This window comes from Hordeum vulgare, chromosome 7H, assembly GCF_904849725.1.
Source record: "Hordeum vulgare subsp. vulgare chromosome 7H, MorexV3_pseudomolecules_assembly, whole genome shotgun sequence".
Lineage (NCBI taxonomy): Eukaryota > Viridiplantae > Streptophyta > Magnoliopsida > Poales > Poaceae > Hordeum > Hordeum vulgare.
This window is the reverse complement of record NC_058524.1, coordinates 228,016,261-228,034,400: the sequence shown is the minus strand read 5'-3', so window position 1 is coordinate 228,034,400 and position 18,140 is coordinate 228,016,261.

The following is an 18,140-nucleotide window of genomic DNA, read 5'->3' as shown; positions in this document are numbered from 1 at the left end:
TGCAAAATTTTCTCCACAAAAAAAGCATTGCGCAAAATATTGCTCACCTTGTGCAATGCGTTTTTTTATGCATCTCCTTCTCATGGCCTTGCGCCTCCTTGAGTGCAACAACCAACAAGAATAGCTCGGAAGCTTGCTCCTTGTTTTCTGCTCAAGGGCTTCACATTTTTTGAAGGAGTCCTTGAGCTCTTGCTGCACCTCAGCAACATTGGCCTTGTGGTTGTCACCGGCTGACCTCAGTGTTAACAGTTCGGTAGTTATTTGTCCAGCTGCCACCTTTTGTTCAGCAGCCTCTTGCCTCACATTGTTTAGTTCGGCCTTGGGCTTCTCGACCTCCGCGGTGGTGACTAGACTTGTCATGAAAACACTTCACACTTAAGGATACAAGTAGAAATAACTCACCTTGATAAGAAAATTACTACTAATAGTCCAGTTAGGAATTACCTTGTGCATCGGTGAACCGTTTGTTAAGCAGGTCGAGCTCTTCCTTGGAGTTCTTAAGCTTCTGATTCATTTCCGCCAACTTCACGGAGTTGGGTGTTGCTACCAAAGACGAGGCCTGCACAATTAATTTATACGTGTCAGACTCCCAAGTATCAGATTTCTTGAATACTCTGCTAGGTTCTTTTTATCATCCTACCAGGGTCTTGGGGGCTACGACTCATTTTTAAAATTATATATGTGTGTTCACTGCACTACTTCGACCCCCGCATAAATTTTTCAAACTCACAGAAGGCTCGGGGGCTACTGAATATGAGGATTGCGTATAAACACATAAAATTAAAACTACTTTCTAAAATGATATTGTGTAAATTACCTTGAAGCCCGTCAACATGTCGTCGAAAGCCTCTTTCAATCCGCTGTCAACGGGTCAAATGTTTTGTAGAACCGCACTCAGAAGAGTCCGGTGTTCTTCTGCTGAAGGAGTCATTCAAACTCTCCTCCATCATGGCCGGCCATCCATTTTGGGGTTGCTCTATTGCAGACGACTCTGAGTGCGGCGTTGTAGTTTCTCCTCTTGGAGAAGCTGATGCAGATGCTTCCGGAGGTTGGGAGTTCTCCGGAACTGTCTTCGAAGAGAGCTCGGATTGACCGGGCTTCCCCTCTTTGTTTGCGAGGAGGGATTCATCCTCCTGGTCTTTGGCGACCGAGGTTTTAGCCTCGACCATGATATCATCACCGGCTGCCCTAGTATCCAGCAGTGGGGGGTCCTTCGAGATACCACCTCGCCAATCTCCTCGATGAAAGGCGGTTCTGCTCTTCGCTAGGTTGGCTCGTAAGGATCCCCCCTCCAAAATTTGATAAGTGGGGGAACCACAGGACGAGCTACAATACGGAAAGAATGCCTCTCATGAATAAGAAAATCTCAATGCGGAAAGGTGTTAGGGTTTTCGGATCCATACCTTTATGTTTGGGGCTTCACCATGAGGGAACTTCGAGGAACCCTTTCAAAGTCCTCGGACTCCTCGGTGGAGTCCAGGACATCATCGAACAGGGCCACCATGGCCCTGCATGGTTTCTTTGGGGCAGTGGGAGCTAGATCTCCCACTACTGCAGGATGGTCCAAACACGACAGTACAATCAGAGACCCTTTGACGAAACTATATGCGATGCATTAACCACAAACGGTGATGTGGGAAAACCGTAAAAAAGGATGAAAACTGTTTGTGATGGTGGCGACATCAAACACGGTTCACATTAGAGTTGTGTGTGCGATGCGTGACATACGGTTCACTCCAATGAGCCGTTTGCGATAAGGCAGAATAACAGAAACGGGAATCCAAATGAAGGTGTGTGCGATATACGGCATACAGTTCACTCGTATGAACTGGTTGTGATGAGGCAACACAATAGAAACGGTTAGCCAGATCAAAGGTGCGTGCGATATATGACATACAATTCACTCGGATAAACTGTTTGTGTTGAGCCAAGAGAACAGAAACGGGTCAACTTAACAAAATGTAATAATAAGGAAATGATTGCACAACCAAATTAAACATCCAATTACATAGGTGGCTAGTACACACATGACATTTCCACAAACAAAATAAACTATTACATGCATAAGTAACTAGGATAAACGATCATTTAATCATCATCTACTTCTTCTTGTGACGCTTGCTGCCACTACTCTACTAGGATAAACAGAATATTATTCTTTACTGTGAATAGTGTGATCTGTTGGCGGGCACACAATTATATATATGGATCATAGCCTTGGGCGAGCAATGTGCCAGCACGTGTCATGCTAGCTCGATATTCCTCCTATGCTAAATTTCCGTTAATTGATGGTGGTTTATGAACACATCACCATTTCCCGCCATTTCATCACCGGTTTCCCGCCACCACCCATCAATGTTTGCGCATAAACCTAGGCAACGTGCGACGAACCGAGGCAACAAGCGCATCCTGTAGCATATCCACCTTTGCATGCCAACCCACGGAAGCACCGCCTCTACCATCAACCTCTTCAACGAGGAAAACGAGAAGGCACCACGGCCTGTCGAGGCTGAGGCACTCCCCGGCAATGGGAAGGACGACACCGTGTTGCATGTCCTCGCCAAGGTTGAGCAGACCCTTCATGCATGGTGCTTCAACGCCACAGATCAAGATAGGCATGTCAGTGCTGAGAGGCTACAGCTCACTACACAACATGGTCGATGGTACTCCGTAGAGCAAGCTACGTGCGTCCGCTCTAATAGGCTATGGCTCGCCACACAGTGAGACCGTGGAGCACCGCAGCGCGAGAGGCGCGATGTGCCGCACAGCAAGGGCGGATCCATCAGTGCTTTCCTGTTGTCGATAGGGCGTCGTGGCTGGGTATACATGCCATAATACCCATTCCTAGCTAGGAGTCGGTACAGGCCGTCTGCACCGTACTTGCACCAGAGGCCGATCACGCTGTACTTGCAGTGGACATCCGTCGTGCCATTCGCCTTGTCCACAGCCAACTAGATGCCAACGCGCTAGTCGCTAGGCTCGACCGCCTCCTTGACCTAGGTGTCCACCTGGGCGCAATAGAGGAACATGGTCGTCGCATCCTCGGGCTGGTGATCTCCAATGAAATAGCAAACTTGGAGCTCGAGATCGTGCTCCAGATGTACCGCGAGTGTGTTGACCGCTTGGACGAACACCTTTACGAGTTCAAGTAGAGCCAGGAGCTACTGTAGGCAAGGGCTGCTGGTTATGGACACATTTTATTTTGTTGAGTCATTTCGACATGGATGTCTATGTATTCACAACAATCATAATATTGTTGTATTTGAATGTGTGTACTCTGTTTTACGTTCTTATATGTTCTCTTTCAATGTGTGTATATATGCTTTCCATTTTTTATATGTGGATGATAACAGCTAGATACAAATTAGTATACGATAGAGAAATAGAATTCATAATATATATTAATTGTTCATTAGTTCATCATAGAATATATATAATATCATCACTTATATGTGATGATACTTAACTACTATGTACAATGCATAACATTTGAAATGAACAATACTAAAACTAATTAGCCCTCCTGGGGGCAGTATTCCGGCAACACCTCGTCAGAAGCTCCCTAGTGCACGACATCTTCCCACCGCGGAGGCGGTAATCCGCCTCCTCCGCCTCGCAGCACTTGACATATCAATCTGCCTCTTGCTGGCGGACAAGCATGAATGATCTTGCCATTTGCATGGGCGCCCACGGGAACTCCTCGTTGGTGGCACATGATACGTCTCCATCGTATCTACTTTTCCAAACTCTTTTAACCTTGTTTTGGACTCTAATTTGCATGATTTGAATGGAACTAACCTGGACTGGCGTTGTTTTCAGCAGAATTGCCTTGGTGTTATTTTTGTGGAGAAATCAAAGTTCTCCAAACGTCCTAAAAATCTACAGGGAGCAGTTTTGGAAAATAAGAAAAATATCTGCGCCAAGTTCAACCTGAGGGGGTGGGCCAGTGTGCCAACAGCCCTGGCTCCGCCACCACCCCCTGGTGGCGGTGGGAAGGCTTGTGGGGCCCACACGGCTCTGCCGCCCCCAACCTCTGGTCTATAAGTTCCCTTTCGTCCCAGAAAAAATAAAAAGAGAAGTTTTCGTCGCGTTTGCGATATGGAGGCGCCGCCACCACCTGTTCTTCATCTGGAGGGCAGATCTGGAGTCCGTCTTGGTCTTCGGAGAGGGGGAATCGTCGCCATCGTCATCATCAACCTTCCTCCCTCTCCAATTCCATGAAGCTCTTCGTCGTTCGTGAGTAATCTATTCGTAGGCTCGCGGGGCGTTGATGAGTAGGATGAGATCTATCATGTAATCGAGTTAGTTTTGATGGGGATTGATCCCTAGTATCCACTATGTTCTGAGATTGATGTTGCTACTACTTTGCCATGCTTCACTACTGGAAAAACATAATTTGCCGACAGCTTTAGGCTTTGCCGTCAGCAATTTCACGGGGCTGACGGCAAAGAGACTTTGCCCTCAGCCAAAATAGATGCTGACGGCATAGGAGGGGCTGACGGCAAAGAAAATCTATGCCGTCCGCTTTATCTAAGCCGGTAGCCAGCTGACGGCAATGGACAAAAAAGCTGTCGGCATAAGAAGGCTGACGGCATAGGGGGCTAACCTGGTCGCCGCCTCGACCAATGCTTAATGGGGGCCGTCTTTGCCGACAGCCAGCTGAGGGCAAAGACTAACGGATGTCTTTGCCAACAGCTGGCTGAGGGCAAAGACTAACGCCTTATCCCCCCGTGCCACGACCTCTTCTCTCTCTCACGTACCTCTCCCACCCTGCTCTCCCAACCCGCCCTGCGCCGCCCCGCCCCTCGACGCCCCTGCTCGCCGGCGCCGCCCCGCCCCGCGCCCGCCCCGCCCTACGCCGCCCCTCGCCCACCCCGCCCCGTGCCGCCCCGCGCCGCCGCCGCCCCGCGCCAGCCGTCGGTGGACTCGCCGGTGAGCTCCTGCTCCCCCTTTTTTTGTTTTTTTAGTTTATTTTTTCTATGTTAGGGCCTCTTAGATCCTACGAAACGTTTGAAATGGAAGCCTTAGTTAGCATTAGTTAGTATTAGCTTTAGTTATATTTTTAGTTAGATTTAGTTAGCAATACATGTTAGTACATGTAAGTATTAGTAGTAGTTAGTATTAGTTAGCATTAGTTAGTATTAGCTTTAGTTAGATTTAGTTAGCAATACATGTTAGTACATGTAAGTATTAGTATTAGTTAGCATTATTTAGTATTAGCTTTAGTTAGATTTTTAGTTAGATTTAGTTAGCAATACATGTTAGTACATGTAAGTATTAGTATTAGTTAGCATCAGTTAGTATTAGCATTAGTTAGATTTTTAGTTAGATTTAGTTAGCAATACATGTTAGTACATGTAAGTATTAGTATTAGTTAGCATTAGTTAGTATTAGCTTTAGTTAGTATTAGTTAGCATTAGTTAGTATTAGTTAGCATTAGTTAGTATTAGTTAGCATTAGTTAGTATTAGTTAGTAAGTGCAATAGAAAGAAAATAATAAGAAGAAAAGAAATAGAAGAAGAGAAGAGTAACAAAACTTGAATAATAAATTATTAATAATAGATGTTAGTATTAGTTAGCTTAATTACCGTGAGTGCGTATTTGTGTTGATTGAGTGCATTTAAATGTGCAGTAGCTTCTCCGCGAGGGATTGGTTTTCGACGACCTCCCCTGCATTCGAAAGTGAGCACATTTGTTAACTCCTCCTCCACCCCCTTTATTTCGCTCTGTTCCGGCCTTCGTGCTGATGACACTATCTAGCTAGGTATTTTTAGTATTAAAATGCAAAGGTGTTGCGTAACCAATATGCGTCTCCCGTTCAAAAGGGTTCCTGTCATAAATATGCATGCATTTGCATATTTATAATGGTGATTCTTTTGAATTGTCCAACGTTATCCATGGACAGCCCGGGTGTGTGTAGATTGGGTCGTTTCCCACGCTTTGCTCCGGATCCCATGCAGAGTTTTGACAGCTCCTCCTTGTTGTTCTCCGGGTACACATCCTCTCGGTTAGTTGCTGAGACGTGTATCAGGAGAACAGCAGGGAGGTGCTGCCGAAATTTTGCGTTGGGTCGGGAGCAGAGCAGTGGGAAATAACCCAATCTACACATACTCGGGTGGGATTAGGACCCATCTTTACCTAGTAGCTGGTAGGTGTGCATGCCGTGCATCCCAATGTATTAACCATGATTAAAAATGGCCATAATTAATTTAACATACTTGATGAATTGATAATTTATATTGTTTTATATGTGGATACTATGTAGCTAGCTTGCCAGAATGACTGATCGTGAATGGATGTACACCGGTCACCATAGTCAGCGAGATATGACCGATGAATGGTTAAGCAAAACCTATGAATTCGTGGAAACGGCGTTTTCTAAAGGCCAGCCAAAAATATGGTGCCCCTACACTAAGTGCAAGAATTATTCGCGACAGACAAAGGATGTAATGTGTAAACACCTGCAGATGCGAGGTTTTACTCCCGACTATACCTTGTGGACATTTCATGGTGAGTCGGCCCAACGTAACAGAGACGAGGTGTTGCGTCGGCGCACCGATGATCATGGTACAGGGATTGAAGACATGGTGAATGACTTTGATCATGCTCGGAAAAAGGACGAAGAGATGGAGGAATCCGCGAAAGCCTTCTATGCCATGTTGGAGTCTTCAAAACGTCCTCTTCACGACCACACTAAGATTTCTCAGCTAGATGCCATCGCACAAGTAATGGCTCTGAAAGCCCAGTTCAACATTGGAAGAGATCTGTTTGACTCAGTGATGACCCTATTTGGGCGCTTTCTACCAGAAGGTCATATTATGCCTTCAAACCTATATGAGTCAAACAAAATCCTTAGTGCACTCAAGATGCCTTATGAGCAGATACATGCTTGTGAGAAGGGATGTGCCTTATTTAGGAAAGAGTATGCGGACGAAACATATTGTCCATTTTGCAAGTCCTCCAGATATGTTGAGGTAGAAAACGGTGAAGGTGAGAAGAAGCAGAGCAAAATCCCCGTGAGTGTCCTACGGTATCTGCCGATCCTACCAAGACTTCAACGACTTTACATGCTCGAAGAAACAGCAAAACAGATGACATGGCACAAACATGGAATTAGGAAAGAATTAGATGAACACGGAGTTCCGATGTTGGTACACCCTTCTGATGGTGACGCATGGAAGGCATTCGATAGTATACATAAGGAAAAAGCTAAAGAACCAAGGAATTGTCGAATCACCATCAGCCTCGATGGGTTCAATCCTTTTGGTATGACGGCTACCCAATATAGTTGCTGGCCTGTATTTGTCATTCCCCTCAATCTTCCACCATCATCCATTATGCAAAGAAAGCACATATTTCTGACATTGATAGTTCTAGGGCCAAAATACCCGGGGAAGAATATGAGTGTGTACATGCAACCGCTGATGGATGACTTGAAAGAAGCTTGGGTGAATGGGGTCAACACATACGACGCAGCTAAGAAAGAGAACTTTCAAATGTATGTTTGGTACCAATACTCGTTGCATGATCTGCCAGCATTTGCGCTTTTCGTTGCCTGATGTGTGCATGGAAGGTTCCCATGCCCACAATGCAAGGCAGCTCTTAAGTTTCATTGGTTGCCGGCGGGTGGGAAGTATTCCTGCTTTGACTTGCATAGACAGTTCTTGCCTATGGACCATCCATTCAGAAAAGACAAGAAGAATTTCATGAAAGGTAAAGTTGTCAAACACTCTGCACCACCTGCGTTGACGGGGGCACAAATTAATGTACAGTTAAAATCTATGGAGCCTGATCCAAACCGTCCAGGGTATTTCTTGGGTTATAATGAAGAACACGCCTGGACCCACAAGCCATGCATCTGGGATCTCCCCTACTTCGAAGACCTCTTACTTCCACACAACATTGACATGATGCACACTGAAAAGAATATCGCCGAGGCCCTTTTTGGCACATTTTTCGGCACTGATAAGGGCAAAGATAATACAAAGGCTAGAGTTGACCAGGAGACTCTGTGTGATAGGCCATCACTAAACTTGGGAGAACCGAAAGGAAGAAAAAATTGGTCCAAACCACCTGCCTGGTACAATCTTGAGAAGGGAGCAATAAGGGAAATCCTCTTGTGGGTGCAAAAAAGTTGTTGTTCCCCGATGGGTATGCTGCGAATCTGGCGAGGGGAGCGAGCATTGAAAAAATGAAATTTTTTGGGCTCAAGAGTCATGATTGGCACATATGGCTTGAGCGGATAATGTTGGTGATGTTGCGTGGATATATACCCGAGGCTGAATGGCTAGTATTGGCCGAGTTGAGCTATTTCTTCCGTGTTCTTTGTGCTAAAGAGTTGTCACGGTGCCTTGATAGATGACATGGAAGAGTTGGCGCCTGAGTTACTCTGCAAGTTAGACAAGATTTTTCCACCGGGCTTCTTTAATCCGATGCAACACATGATTTTGCATCTCCCAACCGAGGCAAGCTTGGGTGGCCCTGTGCAAAATCGTTGGTGCTACGCAACTGAAAGAATGCAGAAGACACTTCGAGGAAAATGTAAAAATAAACGTAGAATTGAAGCATCGATGGCCGAGGCGTTCATTACCGAGGAGGCGGCAAACTTCAGAACAGCACACTATGATGCCACTATGCACAACTTGCATAATCCAAAGCCTCGGTACAATCTGGGCGACCCCAAATGACGTGAATCCAATCTCAGCCTTTTCAAAGGGAAGCTCGCATCTTCTGGTGTGGGAAAACCAAAGTTGTTGTGCGTCGAGGAGTGGCGCACACTAACCATGTATATATTGAACAATTTAACAGAAGGTCGGCCATACATCGAGTAAGTGCTCTGTACATTGTTTCGCAACTTTTAACAAGTTTTGTGTCTTTGCCTTATCATTATGTAGGGGGTGGGATTACCCGCAGAATACCCGGAATCCAAACTGCCTCCTTGGTGCTTTACTTAGGGAGCACTTCCCCGGGCTAGTGCAGTTGCCCGGTGAGGGTATGGTTCCCGAGCCAGGACTCAAGTGGGAGCACTACCAAGCCACTCTGCTCCCGGAAAACACACATGTCAATGGTGTTGTTTGCGTGAGCATGGCCGACAAGGTGTTGGCTGATTTTTGGGTAACTATTATTTTACCCAATAAAAAGTATACAATGTTATATATCATTGTTTCCTTCCAAATCATTTCACTATTCATCTGTGCATCTATTTGGCATAATTGCAGAGTTACTTTAGGGTCGAGGAGGGGACGGAGGAGGCGGCCAAGAAGAACCTCGTGGAAGAGTGCAAGAGTTTATTGAATAACACGAGGCACGAGCTACGTGTTCAGGCTGTTCGAGATTGGTACGCCAAGCAAGGGGAGCCGAAGACAAAGACTGAATGTCGAAAGATTTTCCTTGATAAGACCGAGTACATGGAGGTATGTACATTCCAAACATCAATTCTTAGGGCTAGTTAGGTCTATTTAGTTATAATACTTAGTTTCATTCTTCATTAACTTACATTCATAGGTGCCCCCGAGATGGTTGGTCGATAAGATGGATTGTTGGGAGATGATAGCGGACAGGTGGTGCACAGAGGCTTGGTTGAGCACCCACACTATGGCCAAGGACCGTCGTGCCCAATTGGTTGGTGTGCCACACCACCAAGGCAATGCCAACATCAAGCAATACGCCAAAAAATGGGTATGTGTGCCTTGTTTTGTTTCATCAATAATTCGTTCGTTCATGATTTTTGTTGTACTAATTCTTTGTCTTTTCGTGTAGGCCAAACACAATAACCAGCCCGAGCCTGAGGGATACGCCGCATTTAGCATGGCCCATAAGGGCTCGTACAAGACGGCGAAGGCATATTCTGAGGGGGACGGGCCGTCGGCGTACACAAGCCTATCCGCCTACAACAAGATGACGTCTTATTCTGAGGTGGTCAAACAGCTGCGCGGGCCTGACTTTGACCCGAGCAAGAATCCTATCGATCCAGAGGCGTTAATGATCTCTGGTGGCGGTAAGAGTCATGGCACGCTCGCCATGTGTGATGGCTTCGTCCCTATCACTGAGACTCTATCTCAGATCAAGTCGAGGCAAACGAGCTCTGCTCCTGCAATACGGCAACGCGCGAGGCCAGTTGATCTTGCCATCGAGGTTAGTTTTCTTCATTATTTCTTTCGTTCTTTTGTCCCTGGATGGATGATGAAAATTCCTTTTGAGGAGTGGTTGGAGGCCGCACTTATGAAGGAGAGGGAGGCCACCAGGCTCTTGTTGGAGGAGAGGGACCGGAATACGCAGAGGTTGCTTGACGAGGAGAGGGCACGCAATAATGCCCATGCGAAGGCCATGCACGACTTCGTTGCGGTAAGTCAGTTGTGTGAGAAGCAAGGCTATGTGTGAGACGCAACAAGGCTATTTCTTTGACTCCTCGAAAACTAATTTGCAGGCTATGTGTGAGAAGAAAGGTTTGTCGCCCCCTCCACCGATGCCTTCTCCGGTGGGAACGGTGAGTTCCCTTTCAATGACCAACCTTGCACGGTCTTATACCACAGTCTGTCGCCGTGCTAACCACATATTTTAACTCTTGCCTTGTTGTAGCATCATTCAAGAGTTGAATCCCACGATCCCTTTACTTCTCCTGGTGAGAGCCCTAGCAACCCAGCGACCAACGGAGATGCAGCTTCTACTTCGTTTCTTGGCATTCGGTAAGTTATTCCTCTCCTTCTTATACTTCTTATTGTTTAGATCAACTTAGATTATGCCAGGCTTTAGTTAGCTTAGTAAATTCTAGTTGATATTAGCCATGGTTTAGTTAGCTTAGTAAATTCTAATTGATATTAGAGCTCAAAAATGACATAATTAGTGTAGAAAGTTTTAAAAGAAACCAGAAGAGAAGAACAAACAAGAGATGAAGAAATAAGAGAAGAAGAAAGAGGAGAAAAAGATAACTTCTCTTCTTTCTTTTTCTCTATCTTCTTCTTCTTATTCTTCCACTTCTTCCACTTCTTCTTGTTCTTGTTCTTCTTCTTCTTCTTCTTCCACTTCTTCTTCTTCTTCTTCCACTTCTTCTTCTAATTGCATAGCTTAATTTAGATAACTTCTTTCTTATTGTATTCTTCTTCTAAATTCTTTCTTATTATGCAGATTTTGATAAAGCAGCATGGCATATGGATGGATGCTCGAGACTTTGTAATGCACTTGTGTAGTCCTAGATGAACTTTGTAATGCAATTGTATTTGTGGATGCACTTGTGATGCTTTGTAGTACTTTGTGATCTTGTTTGCACTTTAATGACATATATTCGTGATGTTTGCACTTTGTGATGCACTTGTGGTGCTGTTTAGGGGCAGATTCAATATATATATGTTGTTGTTTGTATCTATGTTTTGCAAATGCAGGGAATTAACAGAAAACAAATATGAAAAAAATCAAAGAGGGTCTTTGCCTACAGCTTACTGACGGCAAAGGTTTTGCCGTCGGTGGACTGACGGCAAAGAAGACACGTGGCGGCAGCCTGTATATTCTGGCAACTTTGGGAATTGGAAATTTTCGGCTTTGCCGTCAGCTGGGCTCCAGCTGTCGGCAAAGAGGCGGCCAAGGGGACCCAGGGGTAGGCTTTGCCGTCAGCTGGGCTCCAGCTGTCGGCAAAGAGGCGGCCAAGGGGACCCAGGGGTTTCGGCTTTGCCGTCAGCTCTGTTACGGCTGTGGGCAAAGAGGGGAGGCTTTGCCGTCAGCTTTTCTACGGCTGTGGGCAAAGCCTGCCGTTAACCTTCTAACGGAGCTCGGCCTGCGCCGTTGCCACCACTGTTCTTTGCCGTCAGCCCATGCCAGAAAGCTGATGGCAAAGTCTTTGCCGTCGGTCGAGCTCTCGCTGTCGGCAAAGAAGGTGATTGCCGATAAAATCTTGGCCGGTACCTTTGCCGACAGCACACTGACGGCAAAGCCTTTGCCATCAGTTAAACTGTTCTTTGCCGTCAGCTCTGGCTGTCGGCAAACCAGTAGATTCCAGTAGTGCTTAATGCTTGTCACTAGGGCCCGAGTGCCATGATTCCAGATATGAAATTATTATGTCGTCACCAATATATGTGTGTGTTAGATCCGATCTTGCAAGTTGTAGTTACCTACTATGTGTTATGATCCGGCAACCCCGGAGTGACAATAACCGGACGACTCCCAGTGATGACCATAGTTTGAGGAGTTCATGTGTTCACCAAGTGCTAATGCGTTGGTCCGGTTCTTTATTAAAAGGAGAACCTTAATATCCCGTAGTTTCCTTTTGGACCCCGCTACCACGGGAGGGATGGACAATAGATGGCATGCAAGTTCTTTTCCCTAAGCACGTATGACGACACACGGAATGCATGCCTACATCACATTGACGAACGGGAGCTAGCCACATATCTCTCCGTGTTATAACTGTTGCATGATAAATATCATCCAAACAAATCACTGACCCATTGCCTACGAGTTTGTCCTACTACTGTTGTTACTTGTCTTGCTCTGCTGCTGTTACTACTGTTGCTACTGTTGTTACTTGTCTTGCTCTGCTGCTACTGTTGCTACTACTCTCGCTTGGTACTGTTGCTACTTGCTACTGTTGTCACTACTGCTTTTTCTTGCCGCTGCTATTGCTCCTTACACTGTCGTTACTCTCTACTTTGCTGTTACTACGTTGCTTGCAGATACTAATCTTTCAGGTGTGGTTGAATCTGACAAATTCAACTGCTAATACTAGAGAGTATTCTCTCACCTCCTATTTTGGCGATCAACAAATTTGGGTCGAATAGTGTACCCTCGAAAATTGCTACGATCCCACGCGCTGGTGGGCCGTCAACAACATTCTTCTAGTTTCGATTGCCAGAGAGTGCTAGCAGCATTCTTCTGGTGCCATTGCAAAGGGGAAGAATAGTTGACATCAAGCATTGTTCTGGCGCCATTGCCGGGGATTGCAATCAGCACACTGGAGCTTATCGTCCCACCTTCATGCAGCAATGAGGCGCCTAGCGCCTTTGACCTTCCTCGTGAAATACCCGTCTGCGTACACCTCTCCGCATGACAACGCGCCCGCCCCCAAAGCTCGAGTGCCTCCTTTTTCCAGGCGGTGTCATGGGCTTCACAGATCTCTTGGTACCTGGCTTTCTCCTCCACCATCTCCTTCTTGAACTCCACATACGTGGATTTCTCAGCCAACGTCAAGGACTTCCACGGGCAAAGATCGTAGTGGCCCCAAAATCACTCCAAAGTTGGGGGTCCTCCTTGTCGTTGCTCTTCGACTAAATGTCTTGTGGGGGTGGCTCCTTCTGATAGATGCGTGGGCAGATCAGCAGCGCCATGGAAGAGATCTGAGGGAGAGAGAGGGTGAGCGAGGAGAGGATGTAGATGAGAATGCAGACGGGACGACATGAGAAACGTGGTATTTATTGGTGGCTAGAATCTTGCTCGACGAGAACAGTACACACACTGGTCGCCGGAATTTAAGAGTTCCGTACTTAATAGCTGATGATTTCCAATACAGAACCTCCTCTAATTAGTAACCCATGCCACTCACCTTCAAAACATCAAGGCGCAAATAGAGTGTGAATTGTGTGGGGTCCGTTTGTCTTGCCAAATATTTACATTTTCTTTACTCATATAAGGCACAAATGCTTATTTTGTGTACCATGGCACTCCATGCTAGTCTCCAAGTCGTGAGACAAATATGTTTGAAAATCCTTCCAATTTACTGCACATGGAATTAACCCGCACACAAGTACACAAATATGATTTTTCAAACCGTTATGGCTAGCTGTTCCGTGTACATGTAGTTCAAATTGGAATTACTCTCATTAAATGGCTACAAAATCACTTAAATGTCTTAAGAAGGTCAAATGACCTCTCAAATTTTCCTATTTTTGTCATGACAGTTCTATTAGTGCATGTTAACTGTAGAATTTTTTTGAAGGCCATAAGAGCAAGCTATCATCGGTTCGTTATCAAACATGTGTTGTTCCCTCTCGGAACGACAAGCCTTCTAGTGAGTTGCTCCGGTTTGTGAGGGTGTGTGTCCAAACTTTTGTCAAACATGCCAAAGAAATTTACCACATCGTCTTGGTGGTATGCCATTACGCCAAGGAAGGTTTCATGTGTTTTTATCATTTTTTAAATTTTTTGGTATTTAAATGCCATGGCACTCAATGTGTCCAAGCTATGACACCAGTGTGTTTGAAAATCCTTCCAATTTTGTGTTGATGGAATTAACTAGGACACAAGTAAACAAATATGATTTTTAAACTATTATGGTTATTTGTTGCATGTACATGTAGTTCAAACTTGAATTGCATTAATTAAATGGCTAGAAAATCACCTAAATGTCTTAAAAAGTCAAATGACCCCTGAAATTTTCCAAAATGAGACATGACAGTTGTATTAGTGCACATTAACCATACAAGTTTTTTGACGGCCATAAGAACAAGCTATCGTTAGTTTGTCATCAAACATCCATTGTTCCCTCTTGGAACCACAAGCCTTCTAGTGAGCTGCTCTGGTTTGTGATGGGTATGTGTCTAAACTTTTGTCAAACATGTCAATTTTTTACTAGATCATCTTGGTGGCATGACATTATGTCAAGCAAGGTTTCATGTGTTTCTGATCATTTCCTAAATTTTTGGAATTTAAATGCCATCGCACTCGATGTGTACAAACCATGACATCAATATGTTTAAAAATCCTTCCAATTTACGCCACATGAAATTAACCCATACACAAGTACGCAAATATGATTTTTCAAACTAATATGGTTAGATGTTGCATGTACATGTAGTTCAATTTTGAATTATGGTAATTAAATGGCTAGAAAAGCACTTAAATGTCTTAAAAAGATCAAATGACCCCTCAAGTTTTCCAAAATTTGACCTTACAGTTGTATTAGTACTCCAAATTTTCTCATACATTTAAAATACCACCCGTTGCCACTGTACTCCAAATTTGTATTTCACAGCTAATACACAGTTTGTTGTAGGAACCATTTGCAATGAAAATTCGTTGGTCTATTTAAGTCTTCTTCCATAAGCTTCGCCGGATTCATCTCCTTTTGTGTCGGTCACCCCTGAATCAATGAATCCCTGATCCCGATTCCCGCAACCCCTTCGTGAAAAGAATGATGCCGTTGAAATTCTTCATGAGGGCCCGTCTAGTGATCGCATCCTCCCCGGGTCGAGGCCATCCATGCCAAGATCGAGGACGCATAGGCCGAGATATTCTAGGCCTCCTTGGAATCTAGCATGCAACCCACTTCTGGAAAGGCGACGGAGGCCATGGAGCACCTGCTTCCTCATGAAATCACCGAGCGGGAGATGGATATGCTGGAGACGGTGGAGATCGAGGAGCACCTGGAGGAGGAGTTGCGCGTGCCTTAGGAGGAGGTAGAGGAGGGCCTGTCCGTCAAGGAATCAATGATGGAGTACCAATGCAAGCTCTAGCGCAGCCACTATGATGAGTATTATAACCTTGAGGGCGGCACTAAGGATGAGGATGAGGACGATGACACGATCGACTTCAGCAGGGGGGGGGGGACGATGTCCACCAACAGCGTCATGTTGCCAGGACAAGTCATCGATGTCCTATCTTACACCAACGAGGCATAGGCCGGTGCGGCGACGGCTTTGTTAAAATTATGCGTACTTAGCCTTTGTTTATAACGCTGGTCTTTTGTTAGATCAATGTTTGGGTCAACTAGCTCTGTTTAATTACTAAAATTGCTCGATTTAGTAAGTGTGGTTTGTGTGTTGTAGGCTCTTTTGTGTACCCAAATTAGCGAGCGACGTTAAATTATGCAATGATGTGGATGAGGACAGTAATGAGGGAAATTTCCACCAAAAGTTGAATGATGAAACTCATCGCATGCGTGTAAAGCAGAAGAATCTATTGCGATGCATACATCCGTTCAAAGTCAATGGTTTACCGCGGCACTGCGTGCAAAGTTTCCCTCCACCTTTTGAATTTTTTGTCCTACCGCCAAAATATCTAGCTCCGCCCTCCCCACCCCCTTTTGTCCATGACCACTAGTCACATTTCCCCTATTTCCTCCTTCCTTCCTTCCCAAGCTATAGCCGCCTCCTCGCTTGCTTCCTCGCTCTCGTTGTCTAGCATCCGACCGCCGTGGTCGCCATGGTTCCTCCTCCTCCGACGGATCTTTCACCACATGGGTATGCTTGTCATCTCTCTTGGGTTATGATTTGGAATGCAGGATTTTAAACTGGTGGTCGATTGAGCCATTTCTTCCTCTTGTAGATCCCTAGGACCATCAGTTGCAAGGAATGGAGCGGGTGGCTGAAGATCTGCATGCTCCTTGTCACCATGAATCTCCATGTGTGAAGTTAGTTGCATTTGAATCTGTGGACAGTGGGAGGAAGTTTCTGGCATGTGTAGAGAAGGTTAGCCCCACTTTCATTTTTACAAATCATTTGTTAGATGTGATTCAGACACTGTCACTTTGCTATGCTATACTGCTTGTGATTAAGACAATGTCACAATTTCTACCTAGTATCTAAAAATGTTGCCATCTCATCAGCGGTGCCATTAGAAAATTATTCGGCACCGCTTCAGTAGTTTGTGCAGCCAACTTTGGTCCACACATCCGAGCAGCCAAGCAGTACATACTAAAACTTTATTACACGATGGAACTATGCATGAGAGCAACAAGGTGCTTCGGAGTCCGGTTCCGTGATTTTTTTCCTCTGCATCGTCTCGCCAGTGTACGACACCGATGCCAAATGTAGCAACAGTTCTCTTAACACCGGTTTTGGCATACGTAGTGGATGTCCTGAGTGATATTAGTTCTATGTTACTAAATTTGTGCATGTACACACCTGTTAGTATCAATTTGATGTCATCCAAACACTGTTGCTATGTCGTTGCAGTTATATTTAGCTTCCTCATAAAATGTTCAATTTGTTTATAGTACATGACTAAGAACTTGTAGCATTGTTGCCGTTAATTAAATCTTCTGATGTTTCTGAATTTGGTTATTGTCTCGGTAGCTATTAATTCATTTTCAAATTGGTCTTTTTGAGAAGATATGTCATAATTAACCTGTTTCTTGCATTTTTAAAATATGCATTTGGTGATTTTCTATCTTGCTAGAAACCCATTTTCCCTACAATTATTACTGATTTAATTTTAAATATTATAGGATGAACGAAAGTGTTCTTACCTGGAGTGGGTTGATCAAGAATGGCCATAGTCTTTGAAGCTATTCCTAGAAAAGCTATGGAGCATGTATGATGTAGAGAACAGAGATAGGCTTAGAGAAAGTGTTGTCAACGCTGAAGAACATTTCAAGATGATTGGAATCAATGAGGAAGATGGAGCATGCACTTAGATTTTTTTAATTAGAATATGCTAAGATGGTGTCGATCAGTGCAAAACATGTCTTTACTGAATTGAAAGCAGAGGCGGAGAAGACTCTCCTTGGTGATCATGCATCAATCGATTAGGGAAATGAATATATTGTTCTAATATTGTTCTTATATATAAAGGTGAACTAGCTATATGGTATACTATGTTGTTTTCACGTAGCTCTCATACTATGATGTTAATACACACACACACACACACACACATATATATATTATATATGTGTGTGTGTGTGTGTGTGTGATATGAAATTGACAAACAACTATTTGATATGAAATGTGAATTTCTGCAATACTCGAATTATTAATTATAAACTAATAAATTTGCAAAATGGATCACGGAACTTTGCAAATGGTTCTAGCAGTATGTCGGTGCACTAAAGACTGGGTTCTCTAGTGCCCTGGAGAAGTGCGCGGACACCGACAGCCCCCTCCACAGCGGCAAGGCGCGTCACTGGAGCATAGGGCGGAAGCAAGACTCACAAGCCCTCCAAGTGCAGATTCCAAGCCCCCGGCAAGCACCAGCTTGTTGGGAATGAAGAAGAGACACCGGCAGGAGCTCCCTGACGAGGAGATAGACACTGCCAAGGCGAGACCCTCCCACCAAGGAAGAAGGACTGAGCCCCCGGCAAGTCATCCTTGCCGGGAAGATTGACAAGGCCTCGGCAGGCCATCACCTCCCTGTCGAGAGGAACAAGAAGAACCCTTGGCAAGGTAACCCTGCCGGGAAGGAAAAGAAGGCCCGAAGAGAGGCGCGGGCCCAGCGCG